This window comes from Canis aureus, chromosome 25 (assembly GCF_053574225.1).
Source record: "Canis aureus isolate CA01 chromosome 25, VMU_Caureus_v.1.0, whole genome shotgun sequence".
NCBI lineage: Eukaryota > Metazoa > Chordata > Mammalia > Carnivora > Canidae > Canis > Canis aureus.
The window spans coordinates 24656277-24675180 of record NC_135635.1 but is presented as its reverse complement, the minus strand read 5'-3'; the positions used below and the strand labels follow the sequence as shown (position 1 = coordinate 24675180).

General features: G+C 34.9%; 1 long non-coding RNA gene across 3 annotated transcripts in view; it reads left to right on the top strand.

Annotated features, from left to right (window-relative positions):
* LOC144297094 (uncharacterized) overlaps positions 1-18904 on the top strand; it is a 174855-nt gene that overhangs the window by 99354 nt on the left and 56597 nt on the right. For all 3 annotated transcript variants that reach the window (XR_013364158.1, XR_013364157.1, XR_013364159.1), the window contains exons 3-4: positions 7769-7917; positions 10562-10763. This is a non-coding gene — a long non-coding RNA (uncharacterized LOC144297094). The remainder of the gene's footprint in view (positions 1-7768; positions 7918-10561; positions 10764-18904) is intronic.

Genomic DNA, 18904 nt, shown 5'->3' with positions numbered 1-18904 from the left:
GGTTAAAGCATTTATTTGTATTCTCTTTTATTTTTTAAAAGATTTTATTTATTTATTTGAGAAAGAGAGTGAGAAAGCATGGCAGGGAGGGGCAGAGGTGCAAGCAGACTCCCCACAGAGCATGGAACCTGATGCAGAGCTCAATCTCAGGACCCTGAGGTCATGACCTGAGCCAAAGTCAGATGCTTAAACAATTGACCACCCAGGTGCCCCAGTATCCTCTTTTATTTTTTAATATAGGGGCTTATAGCTATAAATTTCCCTTTAGGTACTGTTTTAGCTGCATCCCCTAAGTGTTTATATGTTGTCTTTTTGGTACATGTACCTACCTTATTGTATTTTCTAATTTTCCTTGTGATTTCTTTTTTCATCCATAGTTTTATTTTTAAATGTATTAATTTTACATATTTATGAATTCCTAAAATTTCCTTCTGTTACTGATTTCTAATTTAATTCCATGTGGTTTTAGTATATATTTTGTATTCTTCCACTCTTTTAAGTTTGCTGAGATTTCTTTTATGGAGTATGGTGGTCAATTTTGGAAACTGTTCCAAAGGCACTTGAGAAATGTGTGTAACTTACTAACAACAAATGAAGTGTTTATGGATGTTTCTTTAGGTCCAGTTGGTTGATAGCGTTTACAAGTTATTTATTTCCTTGTTGATCATCTGACTGATATTCCATGATGGGTATTGAATTCTCTTTTATTGTCAAATTGTCCATTTCTTACTTTGGTTTTGTCAGTTTTGCTTCATGTGGTTTTGGGGCGCTGTTGTTAGGTACATTTATGCCTATGAGTACTTTATCTTCTTGAATTACAGACGACTTTATTATTAAAAATGTCCTTCTTTGTTTCTAGTACAACTTTTGCCTTAAAATTGATTTTTTTATATTAGTATAGCCACTCCAGCTATCTTTGGTTATTACTCTTATGATACAACTTTTTGTACCTTTTGCTTTGCATGTCTCTTGCAGAGAGTTGTAGTTGGACTTTTTAAAATTCATTCTGCCCCACTCTGGAAAAGCAGTATAGAGGTTACTTAAATGGTTAAAAATAAAACTACCTTATAATTCAGCAATTGCACTACTAGATAGTTACCCAAAGGATAAAAAATACTGATTCAAAGGGAAACATGCACCCTGATGTTTATAGCAGCATTACCAACAATAGCCAAATTATGGAAAGAAGCCAAATGTCCGTCAACTGATTAATGGATTTAAAAAGAAGTGATATATACACACACAATGGAATATTACTCAGCCAAAAAAAGAATGAAATCTTGCCATTTAAAATGACATGGATGGAACTAGAGTGTATTATGCTAACCAAAATAAGTGAATCAGAAAAAGACAAATCCCACATGATTTCACCCATATGTGGAATTTAAGAAATAAAACAGATGAACGTAGGGGGAAGCAAAGAGAGAGACAAACCATGAAACAGACTTTTACCTATAGGGAACAAACTGAAAATTACTGGAGGGAAGGTGGGCAGGGAGATGGGTATTAAGTGGGTGATGTAAAACTTATCAGGAGTGCACTTGTGATGAGCAGTGGGTGTTCTATATAAGTGATGAATCACGAGGTCCTATACCTGAAACTAATATTACACTGTGTCTTAACTAACTGGAATTTAAGTAAAAACTTGGAAAAAAAATAAATACAGTGACACAGCCACAAATGAATACAAGTAAAACTAGGGAAATCTGAAGACCAATGGATCACACCAATATCAAATTCCTGATTGCAATGTGCTCTATAATTTTGTAAGATATTACCATTAAGGGAAACTGGATAAAGTGCATTCAGGATCTTGCTGTGTAATTTCTTAAAGATGCATGTGAATTTACAGTTATATCAACAATTAAAATTAAAATAATAATATAAATAGGCTCCTGGGTGGCTCAGTTGATTAAGCATCTGGCTTCAGCTCATCATGATCTCTGTGTCCTGGGATTGAGTCCCACATTGGATCTCTGCACTTAGCAAGGAGTCTGCTTCTCCCTCTGCCTCTCTCCCCTGCTCATGCGTGTTCTGTCTCTCTCACTCTTTGAAATAAATGCAGTCTTTAAAAAATAATAAAAAAATTTAAACTTATGATGTTCCCACAAGTATACCTAAGATCATTATCTTTTATTACAAATTCAAAGAATAAATAAATTCATAAAGATCAAGATTTGCAACAACTGTCAACCACAAGATATTGCTTTGCTTTTCAAGTTAATGGTTTCTAATATTGAGTAGCACCTTTGTCCCATGGAGATAGTGTATGTGTGAGCCTTGCCTATAGAAAAAAAAAAAGAAAAGAAAAATGCTTAGGAAAGTCATCCAAATAAAGTTATCTGCCTTCTGAGAATTTCAGAGATAAACGAGAACCTTAATTCACTAAATGAGAAAGTACAGTCTGTATATATGAATAAACAAGCCATAATTGTCAATACCATTAATAAAGTATACACTGACTCTGCACCAATTTTAATGCAAAAGTTGATAACCAGGGCAGCCTGGGTGGCTTAGCGGTTTAGTGCTGCCTTCAGCCCAGGTCCTGATCCTGGAAACCCTGGATTGAGTCCCATATTGGGCTCCCTGCATGGAGCCTATTTCTTCCTCTGCCTGTGTCTCTGCCTCTCTGTCTCTGTGTCTCTCATGAATAAATAAATAGAATCTTTTCTTTAAAAAAAAAGCTGATAACCAAACAGAGTATTTCAAACCTCGATATTTGCCAACTCATAATAATCTTTTGGAGCCTGTGAAAAATACAGAATTCTAGTCAAGACTCAAAATTTCTGAATTGGAATTTCTCAGGATGAGGCTAGTAAACTACATTTATATAAAATTTCTATGTACTATTGCCATATAACAGAAACTTCAGAACCACTCATGTAAATATTTGGAATTGTCTCTGTTAACTATCACAATTTATAAAATTAATCCAACTCATATATATTTCACATTTAAAATTGTAAAATCCATTTATTATTTTTTAAAGTTTTATTTATTTATTCATGAGAGACACAGAGAGAGGCAGAGATATAGGGGGAGAATGAGCTGGATGCAACCCTGGGATCATGCCTTGAGCCTGAGGCAGACACTCAACTGCTGAGCCATCCAGCCATCCCTCCATTCCCCTTTAATCTGATAGGTTGCTTTGTGTCTAACTGGGCTTAGATAAGTACCTGTGTAGCTAAGGGATGCCATTAAAACTATTGTGATGTTTAGACCCTAGGTGAGCTTAAAAAAATTCAAGGGGCAATAGAGTTTGAAAAAAAAAAAAATTCATTGATTGCTTTTCATCTTTCTGAAAAAACTTTTGTTTCATTTATATTAGTACAAAATAACTTATGCATGTAAAAAAATTGTTATGTATGAGATAGAGGACTCATCATTTCGTTCTTAGCAATGTCTGGCTCAAGATAAATATCTGTCATCTATCTATATCTATCTATCTATCTATCTATCTATCTATCTATCTATCTATCATCTATCATCTATTTATCTAACAAGTAAAACTCTTTCTGCCAATCTTGAACACTTTTTGTTGGAGTGTTTAGCCCATTTACAGTTAAAGTAATTATTAATAAGGTAAGATCCCTTGTATACTCTAGGGAGTACTAATGTACTAACCTTTTCCCAGGTTTTGACTTTGCAAATATTTGCAGTCTGTCATTTGCTAACTTTGTTTCATTGAACAGAAGTCCTTAATGTTGGTGTAGTCAAATCCATTTAGTTTTAACCTTATGATTTGTACATTTTAAAGTTTTTTTCCTTGCCTAATTTATAAAAATATTCTCCTAGGTCATTATGACAGGTAAAATAATAGTCCTCCAAAGATGTCCATGTCCTAATCCCTGGATCATGTTAATGTTACCTTGTGTGATGGAAAGGACTTTGCATATATAATTAAGATTTAGGTCCTTGAAATGGGGGAGATTATTCTGATTTATCCAAAAGAGCCTAATGTAATCATATGAATCTTTTATTTTATTTTATTTTATTTTAATTAAATTTTATTTTATTTTGTATATGTTTTTATTGGAGTTCGATTTGCCAACATATAGTATACCACCCAGTGCTCATTCCGTCAAATGCCCCCCCTCAGTGCCCATCACCCAGTCACCCCAACCCCCCACCCACCTCCCTTTTCACTACCCCTTGTTCATTTCCCAGAGTTAGGAGTCTCTCATGTTCCATCACCCTCACTGATATTTCCCACTTATTTTCTCTCCCTTCCCCTTTATTCCCTTTTACTGCTTTTTATATTCCCCAAATAAATGAGACCATATAATGTTTGTCCTCCAATTGACTTACTTCACTCAGCATAATACCCTCTAGTTCTATCTATGTTGAAGCAAATGGTAGATATTTGTTATTTCTAATGGCTGAGTAATATTCCATTGTATACATATACCACATCTTCTTTATCTATTCATCTTTCAGTGGACACCGAGGCTCCTTCCACAGATTGACTATTGTGGACATTGCTGCTATTAACATTGGGGTGCATGTGTCCTGCCATTTCATGTGAATCCTTTATAGTAGAGAGCTGTTCTTGGCTGTAGTTTGTTAGGGAGAAAGAGATGTGAAAACAGAGGCAGGGTAAGGGAAATGTTACATTGCTGGCTTTGAAAAGATAGTTGAAGATGGGTTGCCTCTAGAAGCTGGGAAAGACAACATAAATGATTTTTCCCTAGAGCTGCTAGAAATGGATGCAACCTTGCCGAAACCTTAACATAAGAGCTATCATGGACTTCTGATCCATAGTGCCATAAGAAAATAAATATGTATCGTTTAAATTATTAAGTTTGTAGTTATTTGTTACAGCAGCAATAGGAAAAAGTAATACAGGGGATCCCTGGGTGGCGCAGTGGTTTGGCGCCTGCCTTTGGCCCAAGGCGCAATCCTGGAGACCTGGAGACCCGGGATCGAATCCCACGTCGGGCTCCCTGCATGGAGCCTGCTTTTCCCTCTGCCTGTGTCTCTGCCTCTCTCTCTGCCTCTCTCTCTCTCTCTCTGTGTGACTATCATAAATAAATAAAGAAAAAAAAAGTAATACATCATAGAGAGATTTTCCTATACTTTATTCTGTTGGCTTCTTACTTTTACCTGCTCACTTAGATATTTAATTCACTTGGAATTCTGTTTTCATGTGATGAAATGTAGTTTAATTTTATTTTTCTCTAAATGGCAAACCTGTTTTTCCAATATCATTTACAACCTAGCTTTTCTTATCACTGGTATTATCACCTTAATCACATTTCAAATTCCCATATATTCCTGTGTCTATTTCTATGTTTTGTGTTCATTTTTACTGTTGTATTTTTGCTGTAAATTACCATATTATTTTTGTTATGGATTTGTGGTCATATCTGTTTTAATATCTTGTGGGGAAATTTTTAACATCTTATTTGATTTTTTTAAAAGTTGAATCAGCTAATCATAAAATTTTAATCCATATTAAAATATAGAATTTGTTGAATTCTTAAGCAAGAGAATTTCTATAAAAAACATTCTATAGGTATGATTTTAGGTAGATTTATTTGAGGGGAATTGAAAATTTTACTCTGTTAAGTCATTTAATTCATGAACATGGTATATCTCTTCATTTATTTAAATCATTTGTGAAATTTAATAACTCTGTGGAGAAGTATTTGTCAAATTTTTCTCTTTATGCCAGTTTTCTTGTGTGCTGTGGTATCTTAGATCTCTCATCCTAATTTGTCTTATTATATTTTAATTTGAACATAGCAGGAGATACCACAGGACCATCTTTTATCTCACTCCCTTCCCTTTTAAGAAAAAACTCAGTTATTTGTTGTCACATATAAAAAAATCAATTCCCAGTTACAAAAGTATTGACTAATAGTTTCAGATTCACATGTTTCATAGATGAGCTGAGACAAAGATCTACATTAAGGAATTTATTAACATTGCTTGGTAGACACTTCTGTTCAGCTTAATTTTCTTTTCTGCCCTTGACTGATTGATCTCAGGAGAAACCTTCAATATAATCTCTCTATATATACAAATTCTTGCTTCTTACAGCAATGCTATTGTCTTTGCTTCTCCTACAATAAGTTTTCTATACATGTCACTGAACTTTATCTTCACATTGAGAATGATCATTTTATGAAGAATGACTTAGATTTGAGCAAACCATAAACCCTCTTAAGGACCCAATTTCGTTAGAAGGGTGAGAGTCCTATAAATAATAAATGTTCAGAATTTTTATCTTTCCCATTTGTGATTTATGCTGTCAACTGTTGAATGAGATGTTCTTTTTTTTCCAAAATCTCCTTTACATTTCCTTCTGTCTAAGCCTAACCATACTTACTTTTTGTGCTATATAATTTAATAAGAAATGATATATATATATACTATAGTGTAAAATAATAAATCATGTTTGAGGCCTGACTCTGCCAGTTGCTAGTTATGAGCCATAAGACTGTGTTCATATCCTTGCATCCTCTCAGTTTTCTATTTATAAAGTAGGGTTGGTAAAAGAATATGCTTTATAGAGTTCTTTCAATAATTAAATAATGCTTATAAAGCTCTCAATATATTTGTGGCATTTGATAAATACTCAATAATTGTTATTGATTACATTACTATTATTTATCATCTTTAGGTATATTATTCTGACCTCTTCTTCTGTTCTAGGTACAGAGTTTCATCTAACAACTAGAGTTTCTTATAACTCTAGGTAAAGAGGCTGTGAAAAATGTACACAGAATTCCCCTTTTCTAATATTGGAGCATCTAGGAATGGTAGGAGAGTAGGGACTCTATTAAAATTTTAGGGAAACCTATCTATTCACCCCTCCTCAATCTGGTGAGAAATTCAAAACTTCAAGACTCCTTTGGGGGTAGCAGCAAAATTGCTGTAGTGGAGTTTCCCAACCAATAATCATATCCAATAACTTGAGGAAATCCTGAGAAGCTATGCCCAATAGATGGTCCAATTATTAGTGAGAGAGGAAGAGACACATGTAAGTCTAAAGCCAGAAGAGATATTCTATTAGTAACAAATAAGTTGTCACTTGTCCAAATTTGCACATAGCATCTAGTCCTCTGACTTCTAATCTGGCTCTATTCCACTCAATCATGCTTTTTCTCCCCATCCTCCACCCCACCCCCCATCTGTGATAATGAATCTCACAGGAAAAATCCTCATTTATCTCTCTCACTACTTAAATATTTCTGGAAGATGAGATTTGGGACCAAAGAATGAAATTATGAGGTTGGCTCCAATTAGTTAGCGATGACAATGGGGGTTCAGTATTGGGGGCCAGCATCTTCACCTGGATAAATAGGACAGTGTTGAATCTCAGTAAACTCACATATGCAAAAAAATATCACCTCTTAATCTAACACAATTTAATTGAGGAATTTGATACTCTATCCTATAGGGCAGATAGGACATTTTGTCTTAGTTATTACTTGAGTCTTCTACTTTTCCTTAGCTCTCCTCTCTTTTATTCTATCATCTATCTATCTATCTATCTATCTATCTATCTATCTATCTATCTATCATCTATCTATCATCTATCTATCATCTATCATTTATCTATCATTTATTTATGAGAGAGAGAGAGAGAGGGAGAGAACAAGCATAAATGAGGGGAAGGGGCAGAAACAGGTTCCCTATGGGACTTGATCCCAGGATCGTGGGATCATGACCTGAGCTGAAGGCAACCACTTAACTGACTGAGCCACCCATCCAGGTGCTCCCTTTCCTCTCCTCATATATCTTTTCCCCTTCTTTCTTCTAGAGTTGCATCAGAATTCAGAAGGTTTATGTAATAGCTAGAACCCAGAAGGATCTTTGATTTCCAGTGTGAGTAGCTGCAGAATTCTCATTGTTCAAATGGGTAGTGTCTTTTACAGTTGGGAAGCTGTCTGCTTCTGCACCTTTGTTCAGGTGAGTGAAATTTTTCCAAAGCTGGAAACCTTAGTTTAGGTAGCTTAGGTAAACTACGCTATTACCTACTCTAAGGTGGCTGCTTGCAAGGGGCACTGTGATACTTAATTCCCTTCTAGCAGAGGCATTTCTTTTCCCTACCTCTTTTACCTAATCTTTCACGATCAATTGTTAATTTTCATTAAACATATGTCCAAATCATTAGCAACCAAAAATCACCTCTTTTCAAGGGCAGGGAAGTGAGAAGAAATATTTTATCTATCCTTCTAGTGTAGCTAAGAAAGTGAAAACAAGCAAAATCATTAAATTTATACATTAAAATAGTCTGAACATGCATTCCTTGCTTTAAAAATGAAGTGGGTTAGTGCAACTTTCAAATATAAACCACATACCAGAAAGTTCTTTTATGTTGGTCAGTGAGAAGTGCTAATTAGCACTGATTTTTTAGATCATTACAACGATTAAATTTATTTGCAGTAGTAATAAACTCATCTGTTACAGGAAGACCTTTTTATGTGAAAGATTTAGAGCAATTAGTTTTCATGTCTGCTAAGGGTGACAGAAAAGCTCATGGTCTTAATGGGGACCAGCAAGGGTTTTGCTTTTATTTAATTAAGTGGTCCCAAAGACAAGTCTGGGGATGTCATCATGACGAAAAGGAGGAGGAACACCCTGTAGTGGTCATCCAGAGGAATCTCTAAATTTTCTTAGGGTGTGACTCAAGCTTGGCACAGTTCCATAGCCTACTGATGTCAGCCTGGTGTTAAGAAAAATTATTCAAAACCAGGAAATAAGGCAAAAGGATGATTGTGTGTCCTTTCAATGTCATACTGAAGCATTGCCTCATAAGCTCAGGCAAGGGATGTACTTTTGTTTTACTTACTAATTACTATTGATTAGGACACAGACACTGTGAAGTTACTGGTTAACTTGCAAATTTTGGTTCTATTAGAAGCAAATGATTTCTGCCAGGGAAAGGATACACCAAAGGTTTTTTTTTTTTTTTTTTTTCTTAGCAAGATACTTGCCTTTTAACTCAGCAAATTCATTTTAACATCCCTTTCCTAATGATTGTTTAGAACTTTATTTTTAAAATTCTATTTTAATTTTTAAATTTTTATATTTTAAACATTTTATCTACTTAGAGAATGAGTGGGGGAAGGGGTAGAGGGAGAGGGAGACAGAGAATCTCAAGCAGACTCCCTGCTGAGTGGGGAGCCTGATGTGGGGCTCCATCTCACAACCCTGAAATCATGACCTGAGCTGAAACCAAGATTCAGATGCTCAACAAAGTGAGCCACCATGTTGCCCCTTTAATTCTATTTTTAAAGCAGCTTTACCATCTTGCTGATTCTCTCATTAATGAATTAGACAAATCTTTGATATGTTCTAACTTTGTATGAAGTCCTGTTTTTAATTTTTTGAAAATAATATACTTAACACTGGGGTATCAAGATCAGTGATTTTCTGGTAAATTGAGTGTGTGTGTGTTTTTCTGCGATGGAAGGAGAGAGAAAAGGATGCTTGCCATTTTGTGTATGTATGTTTATATTGTATGATTATAAGAAGTAGAAATCCACAAAACAGATTTGTGTGTGTGTGTTTGTATGTATGTGTTGAAATTGATGCCCTCAGGGAAGAGAGGGAGAGCAGGTAGGAAGCAAACAGCAACAAAAACAATTAAAAAAGGAAACAGAAGAGCAACAAAAAAGCAAAATTTGAAAACTTGCCAACACATATGATTTTTACCCTTTAATATAAAATTATATATTTATGTATATGAATAAATTTTAAAAATGTATGGTTATGTAAACACATACTTGTAGTGCTGCCTATGTAGGCCGTCAAATGAAATGAATAGTGGAGAAAGAGTACAAAGTGTATGAATTATGAATCAATATTGGGCAAAAACAGAGAAGATACAAACAAATCTTTTGTATATGTATATTTCTGTGTATGTGTAATATGTATATACTTGAGGAGGCCATACAAGTTTAGTGACATTGGATACCTGAAGGAGGTGGGATGGAGAGTAGAATAAGGTGGAGAAGAGAGATAGTCTTTACTTTAGACACCTTTGTGTTGTTAATCCTGTTAGAAATCCATCAAAAAAAGTTTAAACTTTATATATATATATACATACAAAATTTTCTAAAAAAAAAAAAAATCAAACAACTCAACTGCAATTATCACATGGATTCATTATGGTTTGTAACAAGCTAGTAGAGTGGTGCCCTCTCTGATTCTTCAATAATGAAATGATGGAGAGGGACTATTTAAAAATGAAAGAACTAAGGAGTGCCAAGTTGGCTCAGATGGTAGAGCATGTGAATCTTGATCTTGAGTTGTGAGTTCAAGCCCCACATTGGGCATGGAGATTACTGAAAAATAAGTAAATAAATAAATAAATGTGAAAAAAATTAACTAAAATTAAATTAACTAAATTAACTAAAATTCTATACTTGGTTGAAAACTGTTCCTTGAAATAGAAATAGCCTGTAAAATTAACTTTAAAAATGTCAAAACATAGAGGAAAAAAAGTAGTGAAATTAAGAAAGAAGAAAAGAGGAGGGAGGGAGGGATGAAGAAAGAAAGGAAGAATTACTCTGAAAATCTTGATCTGATGTTTCTGTTGTTTTGCCAGTTTGTACCCAGTAGCTGGAGCATCTTCTAATTTGTCTTTGTCCAGTTGTCTGTATGGTGCAAGACCTATTTGCCACGAAGTTTCTTTTTTTCTTGCAGAAGATTTACTAGGATTCATTAAGATACAGATCAACTGGTTGTTTGGGCATCCACGGACAAGATTTCTTTTTTCTGTTAAGGGAAATCAACATTTTCCACTAATGGTAACTGAAATTTCATAACTGAGACGTACCTTGAGTATTCTCTCACAATTGTTTTATAAACTTCTCCCCATTTTTGCTTTAGGTGGTTTGTCTGGTTTAATTATGCTAAATATTTTCAGGATTTAAAAAATTTAGGTAGTCTAATTTCTGCACAGGCTGTTGGGCGTTTGCTGACTCAAATCTCCAAGTTACTTAGCTTTTCCTAGTTGTTAATTACTTGAGTAAAAACAGAAATAGAAAACTTAGGTTTTATATTTGATACTTCCATAAATCATCATAATAAATTTTATTGAAGTGAAAGCATTTATTAATCATATTTTAATTAGTGATTAGGAATAGAACTGAGAACTAAAATTAGACAATTACTATAGCATTATTTTACACTTGCATGTTAAATGTAGCATGCCATATTTTCATCTACTATTCTACCCAGATATCTGTAATATGATATAGTTTTCCTCTGATTTAAGGGGTAAGACTAAGGATGAACAGATGCTACTGGAAATTTCAACACCCAAAGTTCCAGATGTCTCCTCTCATCTGTAAGACAAAATTAAATTCAGATTTTCAAATCACACAAGTTATTCTTTTAACTTACTAGCGTTTCTAGTTCTCACTGATCACTTCTCCCATATTTAATCTACTTTAACTAATCATCCACTTATATAGTGGCACTTTCTCTTGACCCAGTGATTGAACCCTCAATAGTTAATCCAAGATTTAAACACCTAGAGCTAGAGGGGGTTTTTGTTGTTGTCGTTGTTGTTTTTTTTTTATGTTTTACCAATTCTTAGAGAAGTCTTCCAATTCATTTCCCATTTTCCTGGTGGGAAAAGAGAATCCAATTCTCTGCCAAAAGCATTCCACATTGGATACTAAATGAAGTCAGGTAGCAGCTGTCCAATCTAAACTTTGGTGGATAATTAACAGATCCAATATCCAAAAGAAACAGGTAATTGTTGTGATTCATGAATCTGTTGCCAGGGCAGATATTTTACAACTTGCTTATCTTTCCCTAAAGAGTGAAACTACCTAGAGTTTTAAATAGTAAAATGCTGTTTTCTCCCTATTTCAAGAGAATGACTATTTACTTTGGGGATGTTTTTTGGCATTCAACTATTTATTTTCTTCCTCTTTTTTTCTTCATTTTTTTCTTGATGATGTTCAGAACAACTGTGAAGTATGAAAATTTCACTCAGGCAGGAACATAGAGAAATTTCTGCCAGAGCAGAAATGCAGCAATGCCTGTTTTGTGCTAAATCCTAGCAGGTGATGTATATGTATGATAATCTAGTATTTATAACATTTTAAAGCTTGCAAACCACTTTTATACCATTCTCCTGTTTGTGCATCACAATAAATCTTGATGTATATAATCTGCAATCTCATTGAGTAATCTGAGGTTCAGTGAATGCTCTGGTAGCTCCCAGTGGGAACATGGCAAATGTGAGACAGGAATGCAGTTCTATTGTGTTCTTTCCATTGAACTGTGAGTGATTTCCAGGGAAGAAAGAGGTCTCCATGACTCCAACTTCCAGCCCACCAATTTGACAGGAATTCCAATTGTTTGTCCTTGCCTTGAATTACCAGAGTCTGGGAAAACAGTCTGGATGTACAATTGTGTGATGTGCAAGGAGTACGCACAAACACGCTGGGACATCATAGTGTGAAAAAACATTTGCCTCTGTGCGGTCTCTTGTAAAGGATTGTTTTCATCATGGTTTTGGACGTTTACCCCATTGCACCCCCTTCTCTCCCTAACCCTTGGTTTCTCATACAGGCCAATTCTCTTGACACGTTCTTCCTTCTCTTCTTATGCTCTCTCCTCCCTTTCCTACCCCTCCCAAACTACAGTGTTAGTTTCCTTTAAGTCCCTCTTCTGCCTTTTCTACTCTGATAAATTAATATGTGTGCACATACCATTAGAAAGAAATACCCCTTTGGCAATTCTAGTCTAGCGCATCCTGGTGGACCCAAATTGATTATGAGAAGATTTTTTTTTTAAGAAGATTTTTATACAATGTGTAGACCGCCTGGAAAAGAAAGTTGAGGTCCAAGATTGAAGTTATTTCTTTTGTCCCAAAATGGAATCCCGTCTTTCTTTAGTCATTGCTTTTGGACCTCTAGATAGTTTCCTCTAGAGTTCCATTTCCTTCTCTCTTTAAAGAGTCCTAATTTTTAAAAAGACTTTATTTATTTGAGAGAGAGAGAGAGAGAGCAAGCACAAAAGTGGTGGGGGTGGGGTGGGCAAAGCAGAGGAAGAGGGAGAAGCAGACTCTGTGCTGAGCAGGGAGCCTGACGCAGGGCTCCATCCCAGGACCTTGGGATCATGACCTGAGCTGAAGGCAGATTTTTAACAGACTGAGCCACCCAGGCACCTCTAGAGAGTCCTAATGTTGTTTGAAGTTTAAATCAAGTGAGGAAAAGTTTCTGCTCTGTTTTCCCTTTGCCTTCTCATACTGACATAATTTTTAATGTCTTGGTAAATGAAAGTAAAATAAAGTATATGAAGGAGAATGGGGAATGGAGAAGGAGCAGGTTGGGTGAGATGAATGATTTGAAACTAGTAAAAGAAAGAAAGACATTTTAAACAATTTGGTCTTTGTCTCCAATGAACAGATATTTTAAAAAATCTAGTCTTACATTATGGTATTAGACTTCAAAGGGCAAATCAATTTCAAAATTATCTGCCAAAATGCAAAACTTAAAGTACTAAGTAGCAGTTAATCAAACGATATTCTAAGTCGAATTGAAAACTTCATTGTGTGATTACCAGAACTGTACTGTATTTGCTTTTCTTCATGTTTGAAGAAACTCCTGGTGGAAAATTTGATGCTTTTAAATAAGAGCAACAACAGTGCAGCATCTGACATTTATTAAGTGCTTACTATGTGCAAGACATTAATATTTTCCTAATACTTTATTTAGAAAAAAATTAGATCTACTAAGAAGTTGAAAGAAAAGATGTTAGACAACTTCCAAGTATGCTAAAGTAAAAAAAGTATTAGCAACTAGCACCAGCATTTCTCTTAAAGGGAATTATTTTTTTTAGCCTGTGTTTGTTGGGAGGAAGGTACAGAAGGTAATTTCCTGAAGGTGTGGTCAGTAGGAGAAAAAGCCAAACAGAAGGGTAGGAAGGAGAGAGGAAAAGGAGAAGGAGAGAGAATAGATTATATGAAACAGTCAAGAGGGACATGACAGTAAAGCAAGAGCCAAGGGAGACGAGGGGGCACAGAGAGAAAATAGAAGATGACGAAATCACAGTTGTATTTGTGTTGGTATTAGAGCAGAGACAGGCCAGAGAGCAGCACATTTCCTCAATCCAGTGAAGATTGAAATTGAGGTCTCATTCTGCGCTCTGATCCTTGCTCACTTTCATATCCATCCTTCCTCATCTTCCATTTCTTCATGTATACAAATGGAATCACCTCTAACAGTAATTTTAGGAAGTGATATAAAGTGATAGCTGCCATGTGGTATGTGTCCAGAGAATGTTACTTCTCTTTTTATCCTATTGTGTGGGTTCTCTATGGCTCAAGTGCACAGGGGCTCAGTGAAGAGTTTATACTTCAGGTACAGAGTTAAGTAAAGTCTTAGAGAAGTCCATGAATTAAGTTCTTTAAGAGATTTGGTCCTTTATTATTATTATTATTTTAATTGAAATGCAGTTGACACACAGTGTTACATTAGTTTCAGGTGTACCACATAGTGATTCAGTTTACTCATTCCCTAACTGGAAACCTCTACCTCCCACTCCCCTTCACCCATTTTGCTCATTCACTCCCACACTCCCCTCTGGCAACCATCAGTTTGTTCTCTGTATTTATGGGTCTGTTTCTGCTTTTTGCTTGTTTGTTCATTTGTTTTTTTAGATTCCACATATAAGTGAAGTCATATAGTATTTTTTTCTCTCTCTCTCTGATTTATTTCACTTAGTTTAATACCTTCTAAGTCCATCTATGTTGTTGCAAATAGCAAGATCTCATTCTTTTTTTATGGCTGAGTAATATTCCATTGTGTACCATATCTTCTTTATCCATTCATCTATGGATGGACACTTGGGTTGCTTCCATACCTTGGCTATTGCAAATAATGTTGCAATATGTATGTATGCATATATGCAACATATATGTATGCATATAACTTTTCAGGGCTTTGGAGTTTTAAAAGTGTAAAAAACAAAAGTCATCAAAATTTGGTGCCAGAATCAGTTTTGTAAGTTATCAATTTCACTAATCAGTAATATTATTAATATAAATAACATTATATATTATCATATTATTATTTGTCTTTTTATTTTGAAAAACCTTTAATCTACACTCTGTAATCTACACTCTGTAGGTTGAAAGAAAAGTGTCTTTTTTAAAAAAGATTTTATTTATTTATTTTTGAGTGAGAGAGAGAACATGAGCAGGGGGAGGGGGCTCTCCACTTAACCGGGAGCCTGACATGGGGCTTGATCTCAGGACTCTGGGACTCTGGGAGCATGACCTGAGCCAAAGGCAGATGCTTAACCTGATGAGCCACCCAGGCACCCTGAAAGAAAAGTTTCTTTATTTGCATAAAATGTATTTCTCTAGATTAGTGGTTCTCAAATGGGAGAGATTTTGCCCTCAAGTGATATTTGACAATGTCTTGAAACATTTTTGGTTTCACAGTTGAGAGTGTTACTGACATGCGGTACAAAGAAGCCAGATATGCTGCTAAACATCCTACAATTCATAGGTTAGCCTTCTATAATAAAGAATTAACACAATGCCAAAAGTCCCAATGTTAAGAAACCTTGAATTAGATTCAGTCATATGCTCTCCATCTATTAGGTTGAACCACATACAATTGTTGATATTCAGCCATTTTAGATCTACAACAATGTCAATGTCAAATAAAACCTTTTGCACATTTGCCATACTTTGTGTGTGTGTGTGTGTGTGTGTGTGATTTAATTTTTTTGGAACTAAAAAGTAAGTTATACACATCATGACACTTTACTCTTAAATACTTTAGCATTTATCTCCTAAGAAAAAAGATATTTTCCCACATGAGTACAACATAATGATCTCATCCAGAAATTTAAGATTGGTTACAATAAAATTATCTAGTAGAAGTCTATATTAAAAATGTTACCAACTGTCCCCCAAAGTAATTTTATAGTTTTCTCCTCTATCCAGGCTCCAATCAGTTTGTCTCATTACTGGTAGGGCAGTTGTTAGTGAAAATCTTTCCTGGAATTCCAAAGTCATGTAGTCTTTATGTTTACAAAAATTGTAAAATTGGAAGAGTCAAGCAGATGGAAATAGGTGAAAGAGAGCTTATAGGGCTGTTCAAGTGGATCTACAAGAGACAGATGAATTTTAATGCAGACAGGGGTAAGATAATGCTCTTAGAGATTATTTTGCATTTTGCTTTTAAAAACTCCAAGGTTCTTATTTTTTTTTCTTTTTAACTGAGAGTTTTGTACCAAGATTTCTTAGTGAACAAGGACAAAAGGAGTCTTTAAAAGATCTTACAAAAAAAAAAAAAAATCTTACCACTTCTGTTTGCTCAGAGAATTAACATCAGAAAAGGAAGTTGTGAAAGGGTGGGAACTCACGACTGTTTTAGCTGATTTGTGGCTTGAAGGATTCAGATTTTGATAACTAATACTAGATATTACAAATCTGTACAGTTTTCCTGGGTTCAGTGGTAAGTGAATGGATTAGTAGTGAATGGATCAGAAGCACCAATGGAGCATTATTAGTGAGTCAGATCCATTTGGGTTGACATACTTAAGGTTTGTATCCCCTCAACTGAGTGTAGTTTGACTTAGGAAAGGATAGATCTTGGTCTATCAGCTCTGGTTCTCAAACTCTCACCAAAGATGGGAGTCTTGTCTTCCCTCATTTTTTTATGGGTCTTCCATTTTTTCTGCAATCTGGTCTTATTTTGACAAAATAATTTTCTTTTAGTATGCCAGACAATTTCTCAGTAGCTTTTCTATTCACCCAATCACAGGAAAAAAAAAACCCAAAATATTTCTAGCCAATATTCTGCTATCATTGTCTTCATTTACATAGTATGTATCTGGGTATGTATTTCCTTTATTAAAACATTCAGTATATACACACACATATGTATTCCTTAAAATTTTTCTATTTTTATAGTTGGCCTATACAATAAGCTATGTGCATAAACATTTCTTATTGACTTTTAACTTTATCATTACATAATATCATAGAAAAGGCCAATACAATTCAATGGGGGAAAGAAAAGTCTTCCTAACAAATGGTTCTGGGGAAAGTGGCTATCTATATGGAGAATAATGAATTTGGAACCCTACCTCACAGAATACTGAAATATTAACTCAAAATGGGTCATAGACCTAAATGTAAGAGCTGAAATGATAAAACTCTTAGATAAAACACAGCAGTAAATCTTCATAATCTTAAGTGAGATAGCAATTTATTACATAATGACACCAAAAGCACAAGTGATAGAAGATTGCTAATTTGGGCTTAATAAAATTTGAAAAGCCTTGCTCTTCAAAGAATGTCAACAAGAAAATGAGAAGGCATTAAAAAATCCACATAATGGAAGATAATATTTGCAAATCAAATATCTGATAGGACTTTTATCCAGAATATATAAAGAACTCTTATAACTTAATAATAAAGCAAGTTAAAACTAAGCAAATGTTTCGAATAGACATTTCTCCAAAGATGTGCAAGTGGCTAATAAGCTCAGAAAATAAATGATGCTTGATATTATTAATCATTAGGGAAATGCAGGTTTCAAAATCACTTCACATCCACCAGAATGTTCATTAAAAGTCAGACAATAACAAGTGTTGGCAAGTATGTAGAGAAATTGAACCCTTGTATATTGCTGTTGGCTATGTAAAATGATACATTCTGATAAACAACTGGAAATACTTCTAAATATTAAATATAGAATTACCATGTGACCCAACAATTCTGCTAGATATCTATCCAAAGGAAATGAAAACATACATCTACACAAAAACTTGTGTATGAATGTTCATAGCATTATTATTATTTTTTTAAGATTTTATTTATTTATTCATGAGAGAGAGAGAGAGAGAGAGACAGTCAGAGGGAGAAGCAGGCTCCATGCAGGGAGCCCGACATAGGACTCGATTCCGGGTCTCCAGGATCATGCCCTGGGCTGAAGGCAGCGCTAAACCGCTGAGCCACTGAGGCTGCCCAGCAGCATTATTTATAATATCTAAAAAGCAGAAAATTCAAATGTTTATCAACTGATGAAAGTATAAACAATATATTTCATACAATGAAATATTGTTTAGTCAGAAAAAGGAATGAAATACTAACACATGCTAGGACATAGATGAACATTGAAACATTATGCTAAGTGAAAGAATCCAGTCACAAAAGGCCACATGTTATATGATCCCACTTATATGAAATGTTCAGATAGGCAAATCCATAGAGACAGAACTTAGATTTCTGGTTGTCTAGGATGGGAGAGAGAGAGAGAGAGTGGGGAGTGAATGTTAATGGGTAGAAGACTTCTTTCAGAAATGATAAAACTGGGGACACCTGGATAGCTCAGTGGTTGAGTGTCAGCCTTTGGCTTAGGTCCTGATCCTGGAATCTGGGATGGAGTCCCGCATGGGCTCCTTACAGGGAACCTGCTTCTCCCTCTGCCTGTGTCTCTGCCTCTCTCTCTTTCTGTGTCTCTCATGAATAAATAAATAAAATCTAAAAAATAAAAGAAATGGTAAAATTGTTCTGGAATTAGTGGTGTTGGCTGCACAATTCTACAGATACTTCAAACTGGTTAAGGTATATAAATGTTGTATAGGTAGAAAAAGCGGTTCTCTGATGAGGTAGGTATTTCCCTTGAAGCTTTTTATCATAGAAAAAATCATAGTAAAATGCATATAAAATTGAAGGATAGACGTCCCTCAACTAGGGGGGAATAAATCTATCGTCATATATATATATATATATATATATATATATATATATATATATATACACACACACATACAATCAGAGTGATGTTCAAACTCTTAGGACTTTGGCACTAACCAATCAGATTAGAAGCTGACCCAATCAGAATGACATGGACTGAAGATGCCTACAATGGGAAGACATGTTCTTGAATATTAGCCTGCATAGGGT